General features: G+C 47.8%; 1 long non-coding RNA gene across 1 annotated transcript; it reads left to right on the top strand.

Moving 5' to 3' along the window:
* The first annotated feature begins 284 nt into the window (after positions 1–284).
* Positions 285–7,981, top strand: LOC112106248. The gene is made up of 4 exons (XR_003369936.1): positions 285–349; positions 3,594–3,683; positions 6,512–6,911; positions 7,624–7,981. It is a non-coding gene; the product is annotated as an uncharacterized LOC112106248 (long non-coding RNA).
* Positions 7,982–8,290: the final 309 nt, after the last annotated feature.

Below are 8,290 nucleotides of genomic sequence, written 5' to 3'. Positions count from 1 at the left end.
CGAAGGTTAGCTCGACAAATGTTAAGCAAGGAGCCCCTTGTGCCTTCCCTCCCCAAAACTCCACTCACCACCCAAGGTCGGGGCTAGTTTATCCCCTCCGACGTGCGGTAAATCTGACGGCATAAATCATTCTCCTGACACCTGCACTTCCACCTTCACGCTTACTGCTTTGTTTTGCCTTTCGCTGAGAAGTCCGGTCAGGTCCAGGAAGTGGAACAGCTGCGATGGGTGTGTTGAAAGCACATTTCCCACCCCTAGTCCTCTTCCCAGCTCTGCTGTCTGTGGGTGGATATGGCTTTAAGACAGCTATGGTTGATGAGTGACTCTCACCCAGCCTCTGCCCTCTCTGGTAGGAGTTGCCTGGGCAGTCGAGGCGCTCAGTTTCAGAACTGTTGGTTCAAGGGCTTCCAGGGAATCCCTTCCTTTGTCTCCCTTTTTGGCTGATTTGACTTTTAAACCTTCCTGCTGCAAATGAAGGGGGCTGGGTGGGGTGTGAGACACCGGAGAAACGAGCCTCGGCTTAAGAGGCAAAGACATTTCAGAGTTATAAGCCACTCAGATTGCCCATGTTTAGCTGCAATTAGCTGCCTCTTGCCTATATGTCATACAGGCGTTTATATTTGTTTGTGTTCTTCTAAGGGTGGAATTACTCATTCTGCTTGGAAACAGAACCAGCCTGGGGCTGCTGAACTTTGCCCCCAGTGGTCCGGGCCTGGTAGCAGCCACTGGAGTAATGCTAATCTACACCATCTGAGGATCTGGCCCTTTGGTGGGTACAACGGTAGGGCAGAAGACTTGATGAAGGTTGCCTAAGAGTGTCTTGCCACCACTGACACCACGGTTTTTGTGAATGGCACCAAAACGTGCTCATGAATCTAGGAAAACGATTTACTTTGACACTTCGTAGAATCATAGAACTGGAAGGGACCTCGAGAGTTCAGCTAGTCCAGTCCCCTGCACTCATGGCACGACTAAGTATTATCTAGACCGTCCCTGACAGGTGTTTATCTAACCTGCTCTTAAAAATCTCCAATGATGGAGATTCTACAACCTCCCTGGGCAATTTATCCCAGTGCCACCCTAACAGGAAGTTTTTCCTAATGTCCAACCTAAACCTCCCTTGCTGCAATTTAAGCCCATTGCTTCTTGTCCTAGCCTCAGAGGTTAAGAAAAACAAATTTTCTCCCTCCTCCTTGTAACAACCTTTTATGTCCATGAAAACTGTTATCATGTCCCCACTCAGTCTTGACAAAAGACAATTGTTTTTTTCTGTTTTGACTGAAACCGTTTGATGAAATTGACACATGCTCATGAACCGTTTTGGTCAATGTGAATCTCCATCGTTTTGTCAAAAAAAAAAAAAGACGTTTCGGCCCAAAAATCTTCACCCAGCTCTATGTCTTAGTAGTAGAGAGATGAATCGCAGAAGATAAAAATGGGGACCATCCAACAACACTGTCAACATTGGACCATCCAATCCATTTCCTTGTGAATGCAGGATTGTTCCCTGCAGTTGGTAACTGACTGATTGAAATGAAAGCTAAGGATAAACTGGAGATGGGGAACAACTATCTAGTAATGAGATCACAGACGGAGGAATAGTCTCCCAAGGGAAGCAACAGAAGCTGCATTTCTTGAGACAAATTGCTGCAGAACATACCGTGGTCGTTGGAAGCAATCCTTCATTGACCTGGTAATGGAGAGGAAGTTCAGATAGAAGATGCCTATCTCTGATATCTATAATTCAAGGAGCTTCTAGGATTCTAACTTCTATGGGTATGCTTACACTGCAACTGGACACCTGCGGCTGGCCCGTGCCAGCTGACTTGGGCTTACTGGACTTGGGCTAAGGGGCTGTTTAATTGCTCTGTAAATGTTCAGGATCAGGCTTCAGCTGGAGCTCTGGGGTCCTCCCACCTCTCAGGATCCTAGAGCTTGGGCTGCAGCCCAAGCCCGAATGCTACATCACAGCCTAGCCCCACCCTAGCAAGCCCAAGTCAGTTGGCACGGGCCAGCTGTGGGTTTTTAATGACAGTGTAGACGTACCCTGTGCCAAGGAGGAGTTGTTAGCTCATTAGCTCAACAGGTGGGGATGCTTAGGAGACAGATGGACAAGTTGGTGAGCAATAGAGGCCTTCAAAGCCAAAATCTCCCCTAGCTAATTTACCTACTTAATCTAAGGGATCAGTGATTCACCCGAAGAAGTGGGCTCTAGCCCACGAAAGCTTATGCTCTAATAAATTTGTTAGTCTCTAAGGTGCCACAAGTACTCCTGTTCTTTTTGCGGATACAGACTAACACGGTTGCTACTCTGAAACCTGATTCACAGCTGTTCACCCTCTCCTTCCTGGAAGATTCATAGATTCTAGGACTGGAAGGGACCTCGAGAGGTCATCGAGTCCAGTCCTCTGCCCTCATGGCAGGACCAAATACTGTCTAGACCATCCCTGATAGACATTTATCTGAGCTACTCTTAAATTCTCCTAGTCACTTCTGAAAATGCAGACCTACTAGCACATTTGGGGGCCATCAAATTTTGGGTGCATAACCTGAGATTCCTGAAAGGGAGCTGATTTTCAGAAAGAGACTGCCATAGACGCCTAGATGTGAAGGCCAGACAAGGACCATTATATCATCTAGTCAGATCTCCTGCATGACACAGGCCGGAGGACATCCGTGATCTTTGCATCAAGCCCGTAACTTCCAGTTGAGCTGGAGCATGTCTTTTAGAAAGAGACCCAGTCCTGATTTAAAAACGTCGAGTGATGGAATATCCACCTTGTTCCAGTGGCTACTTGCCCTCACTGTTAAAAATGTGTGCCTTATTTCTAACTTGAATTTGTCACGCTTCAGGTTCCCAGCCAGGGGATCTTTAATCTAGCAGGAAAAGGCATAATGAGAACATCCATTAGGAGAAAATTAACGTGGCTCAAACTGCCCCACCAACACCCATGTCCCCTCCCCCCCCAAAAAATCACTAGTTGCTTTTGAAAAAGTAGGCCATAATTTCCAAGTAGGCCTCCATCTCTTTGTTTATCACTCTTAAGCTCCTGGGATGGGCTCAGGGCTGGCTCCTGTCAGTTATCACCTTTGACCCGAGACAGGAAAGAAACAGTTTGTAGGACTGAGCCGCATTGTGGCTTTTGAGGTTTTAGAGAATTAAAACAACAAATTGTCCATTTCTGTGAAACTGACACTTTGCTGGAGCTCCCAGAGGAATCCGAGCTCCCAAGTCAAAATCCGAAAGAGCTGTGGGAGAAAAATCAATCATTTTTTTAAAATACTACCCTCGATACTTTTCCTTCCGCAAATCCCTTTTTGGCTCAGATTTTAACATTTCCTTTTCCAAGTGACACAGAGATGCAGACAAACAGCTGTCTTTTTTCCCACTCCACGAAGTGCAGCTCTCAAGGACAGGGCATTGTACTCGAAACCAAAAACTCTCTCCTCTAGTCGTTTTAATAGAGAGAAATACTATGCTGGTTGCTTAACTAAAGACCTTTCCCAACCCAGCAAATGTTTTTTTGAACTTAATTGGATTTGCTCTCCATATTTCTACAGCTTTTATGTTTCTTATTTTGTGTGTTTTATAGGAAACATCTGTCCAAGTGGGAACCTGCCTTTGCTTAAGACCCTCTAAGAAATTCTGCTCCTAGATTATTGGGATCTCCCAGCAGATCCAGGTTTGTCTTCCATTTTCTATGCCACAGAGGTGGATTAATCCCCACCAGGTACAGGATTAGACCAAGTGGGGGACTGGTGCTGAGGCAGCGGGTCTGGGAGCTAAGGGGGTAACTGCTGGGAACAATTGGCATATGATGGAACCTGCATCTTGAATTTCTTCTGGGCACTAAATACCTGGGATGAAATCCTGACCCCACTGAAGTTAATAACAAAGCTCCCAATGACTTCAGTGGAAGCCGAAATTCACCCCGATGGGTTTCATGTGGTTAAGGAATGGAAGCCGTCTGTTGACGCTTTCACTGTAACTAACTAGGTTGCCAAGAAGAGGGGAAGTGATAAGCCATCCTCAAACAGCTGAAGAAAGCGGGTGCCCATCAGTTTACTGTATCTGCAAATGAGTCTCCGAGGGAATGGTGTCGAAGCTCCTGTTGCTTGAATCATTTAATTTAGATGGGAGAAAGCACTGGAGAATAGACTGCAGGGGGGAAGGAACGATCCAGCAATGGACGGGGAATGGGCTCATAATAATAAATAGTTACATACAATTAATCTACGCAATTAGCATACGTAATTCATCTCGACTTGATTAAGTACAGTAGGCGCTGAGATTTTCAAAGCTAGGCAGAAGACTGAGCCACATAGTTCCCCTCGAAAATATGAACTCTCCTAGCTGACTTTGAAAGTCTCAGACTGGCTTTTCCATCTTTCACTTCTGCAAAACCAGCACTCAAGTGTTTTGTCCCCGTGATGACGAGAACATACGTAGACGGTGCATCTGCCGTTTCCTCCCTCTGAGGCTCTTCCAGCCCTTTGCAAACCATGAATTAAGCATCTTGCACAGTTGCAAGTGGGGGAAAGTTGAGCCCAGGGAGGTGAAGTAACTTGCCCTAGGGTCATGCAGCAAATCTGTGGCTTGAACACAGGTCTCCTGACTACGCTTTTCCCACAGAATCGTCCTTCCTCATTCTCCTGGCAGCTCAAGAGTATCCTCTGGTGTGCTGGGTGCTGTGCAAACAGGTAGCCCCTGCCACCGGAGACCTTATAGTCGAGGTTAAAGACAAGGAGGGTAACACAAGCAAATGTGTCGGGATGGGCCCACCTGCCCTTTTTAGCGCTGTCTTATGCTTGTGAAACCACTAATGGCACAGGCTAAGATTTTCAAAAGTGATCAGTTTTGTGGCCTTGGGTTTTGGATGCCTAACTTGAGACACCTTAAAGGGGACCTAATTTTCAGGCTGCGGGTCCTGAGCGCCTGCTGACAACCAGGTCCCGTTCTGTGCCTCCGCTTTCCCATCTGTAAAATGGGGATAATGAACCTTGGCCACCTTTGTAATATGCTCCGAGATCTACTGATGACAAGCACTAGATAAGAGCTAGATGATATTATTTCTTTCTTTTATTATTTGAAGGCCTGTCAAGTTGGGCACTCACAATCACTAGTCATGTATGAACAATCTTGGCCAGAGCAGTTTTCCTGCAAATCAAAAACAGCAAACCAGCTTCCTAAGGGGGCAGTAGAATTTTGTAGGCTGCTTTATCTGCGCATAAAACCAGTTGCGTGCTTCATCATTTCCACCAGGAACTTTGAAAGCGTCAGAACAAAGTGGTGGCATATCAGCTGTCCCTCCCCAGCCTGCTGTCCAGTAGGCGGCGTGTTAAAGGATGACGAATAGCAGGGCGCTGTCCGCACGTCCATGCGGGAGCTCTAACTGCCTGCTGAGTTTCTGCCTTGCTGTTGTACGATGTTACACGAACATTTTAATTTGTATCTTGAAGCACGGCTGACAAATGGACAGATCTGTTTGTGAAAAGAGGATTGGCTACTGATGATTTACAACGAGGCTTATGCACGCCAGCTCAGGAGTGTTTTAACATGATGGCCTAATGGTTATTAATTCGGCTGGAATTTACTGCAATGCCTTTAATCCTGATGGACTCGTTGGGTATTTAATATAAATATTCTAAGTGCTTCTGTGGGATTTTCTCCTAGAACTTGGCATTTAGCTAAAAGGCCCGTGTACGGCAGCTACTGTTTTGTTGCAGGCTTCTCTGCATTTTCTCCTGTTGGGCCAGATTCTGTGCTGTGTCTCTAGAGAGATGGAACGCACAGAAGGCACAATCCAGGCAGGGCCCACGTGGCTTTATGCCACCTTTGCTGCCCAGATACCAGGCTGCTGCAGGGGCCAAAAGGGTCCCTGGCATAACTTAGAGCAGCCCCCAACTGCTCCAACTTATGGCAACCTTTTCTGGGAAGCAATGCAGCTCAGAATCTCCTTAGCATTAAGGACTACGGTTACTGCCCCTCCTGCCCCAGTGCAGCCTCTGCTCCTGGGCTTGTGAGGATGGCAGTGAAAAGTCAATTACGTCCGCTCTGCACTGCTCTGCTGAGTTCTACCCAGTCACATAATACTCTTTGTGGCTCCGATCCACTCCTGGATCGGTGCATAAGGGTAGAAGTGGGGGTCCGGAATGGGTCTCATTGAATATTAGGGTACAAGAAGTCCAGGAGGGGTGTCTGAATTTTGAACGCAGACCACTCCCCCTAAATCGGCTCCAGGGATCTGTAAATCTGTCCCCCTCTTCATTTGGCCTAGTTCACAGCAGTGTGTGGTTTTACTAAGGTTTTTAATTTCCTCTCCTTTTTGTGCTCTGAAAGTCATTTTTCTCCCCCCCCCCATCCCCCCCCAAGAGCCACCGAATCTCTCATATTCCAGGTTTGCTCTGGCCCTGTCTAATCGATCCTTGATCCAGGCCTTTTCCTCACACAGGTTGATTTTTTTTCCCCCCTCCCTGGCAAGCCAAAGTTCAGCCATGTGTTTCTGTTTAGGGGAAGTTGGCCTGACAGTTCCAGCCCTCCTCCTCGGTGGGAAAGACTGTTCCAAAGGCCTGGAAACGTGTGAAGGCTGCAATCTGACTCCTTTGGCTTCCACTTCCCGGCAGAAAAAGAACCGCCGGTGCCAAAATTTCAACCCTCCCGGGGAGGCTGGAAATATTTAGGACTCCGTCCAAGGATCAATAAAAGAAAGAACAGGCCAGGATTGTTGGGCTCCTTCAAACAATAAATTCCCAGCCCTGGGGATTCAGCGACGGTGAGGAAGGCCGGTCCAGAAGGCCAATGTCGCCATGATTCTTGAGGCATCACAGTCATGCTGGAGAATTCAGGCCCCGATGCCTTAGAAATCCTATTGCTGCAGAAGGGGAGAGACAGGATGTTCAGTTAATGCCGGGTGAGTATGTCTTCCCTATGGACATCCAAGGGCCGTAGTCCCCGGTTCCTACTGAAAGGGGGTAATTAGGTTAACCTCAGGTGTGGGATAGTTGTGGCTCTCTCAGGTGTTCACTCATTGTTTAGCTGTATTAATGGAATGCCTAGTAGTCCCAGTCATGGGGCAGGCCCCCGCTGCGCTAGGCACTGTACAAACACAAATAGTGCTTGTCCCAAGGGCTTACAATCTAAGTATAGCTGGAGACATCATCCTTGTGCGGGTTCAGAGAGCGAAACCTCTCCCAAGGAAAGAGAGGATGGGGCTGTGAGTAGCGTCTCCTCTCTGTATGGGGAATAATTCCCCACTCTTTGCTCTCTGGCTGCAACTGTGGTGTTAGTGGATTGGGCTGGGAGTTGGGAGACCAGGGTCCTAGCTCTGCCACAGACTCGCTGTGTGACCTTGGGCAAGTCCCTTAATCTCTCCGTGCCTTCATTTCCCCCAGCTGTGTACTGGGGATGATACTCGCCCCTTGTAAAGCGAGTGGCTAGCCAGGGATGAATGAGCGCTATTGAGGTACTAAGCTGTGGGAGCGTTTCAGGGGAAGCAGCTGCTCATGTACCTGTGTCTCCTGAGACTCTGCGGCCTGGCCCATCTCTAGCTGCTGGAGACAGAGGAAGGTAAAGCAGAGCAGAGCATGAAATCCAGAAACACTTTTTCCCTGCTATTTCCACAGACACCCGGAGCAGTTGGCATGTACTGGGCCTCCAACTCTACCTTACCTGGCCCCCTGGATCTAGGATTGTCACCAGCAGTCTGCACCAGCCCCACCCTCCCCGTCACTCCAGAACTGGCTTCTCGATTGGAGATGTGTTGTGGCACAGTGATGTCTGGACTAAGAAGAACTTGGCAGTCTAGGTCCAGCAGAGCCCCATCTTCCCTGGTGCTTCAGGTTGGCCAGATCATTGGGATGCTTGCTCTCGAGTTGGCATCTTGGCTTGGTCCCATCTTCCTGGCATTCTAGACTTGCCAGGCGCTGTGTGCATTTGCTGGGAAATAGCAGTCAGAGCTGATGCCCTTTCCTTGGTTCTTCTCATTTGCCATAATTCTGTTATATTTGTCTAAAGTTATGTTCACAGCATGATTAGATAGTAGATGAAAACATACACCCTCTTGCTGGAAGATTGCCATGTAGCACAACTTTATTTCTTAGAATTCAGAATGATAGCACCCAAGAAACCAAAAACAGAGAGAGAGAAAACAGGCTGCTCCCTAAGACGGTGGGGGCACAACTCACCCCACCCCACCTTTCTTTAAACCCGTTTTTTCCAAACTGAATCAGATGACCCAGTTCACATGGATTTTGTCAGAGCGCTGCAAGCAGGACCAGGAAATTCCTCACA

Source organism: Terrapene carolina, unplaced genomic scaffold (assembly GCF_002925995.2).
Source record: "Terrapene carolina triunguis isolate 2854851 unplaced genomic scaffold, T_m_triunguis-2.0 Scaffold193, whole genome shotgun sequence".
Taxonomy (NCBI): domain Eukaryota; kingdom Metazoa; phylum Chordata; order Testudines; family Emydidae; genus Terrapene; species Terrapene triunguis.
The sequence above is the reverse complement of the archived record's forward strand: the minus strand, read 5'-3'. Positions and strand labels throughout refer to the sequence as shown.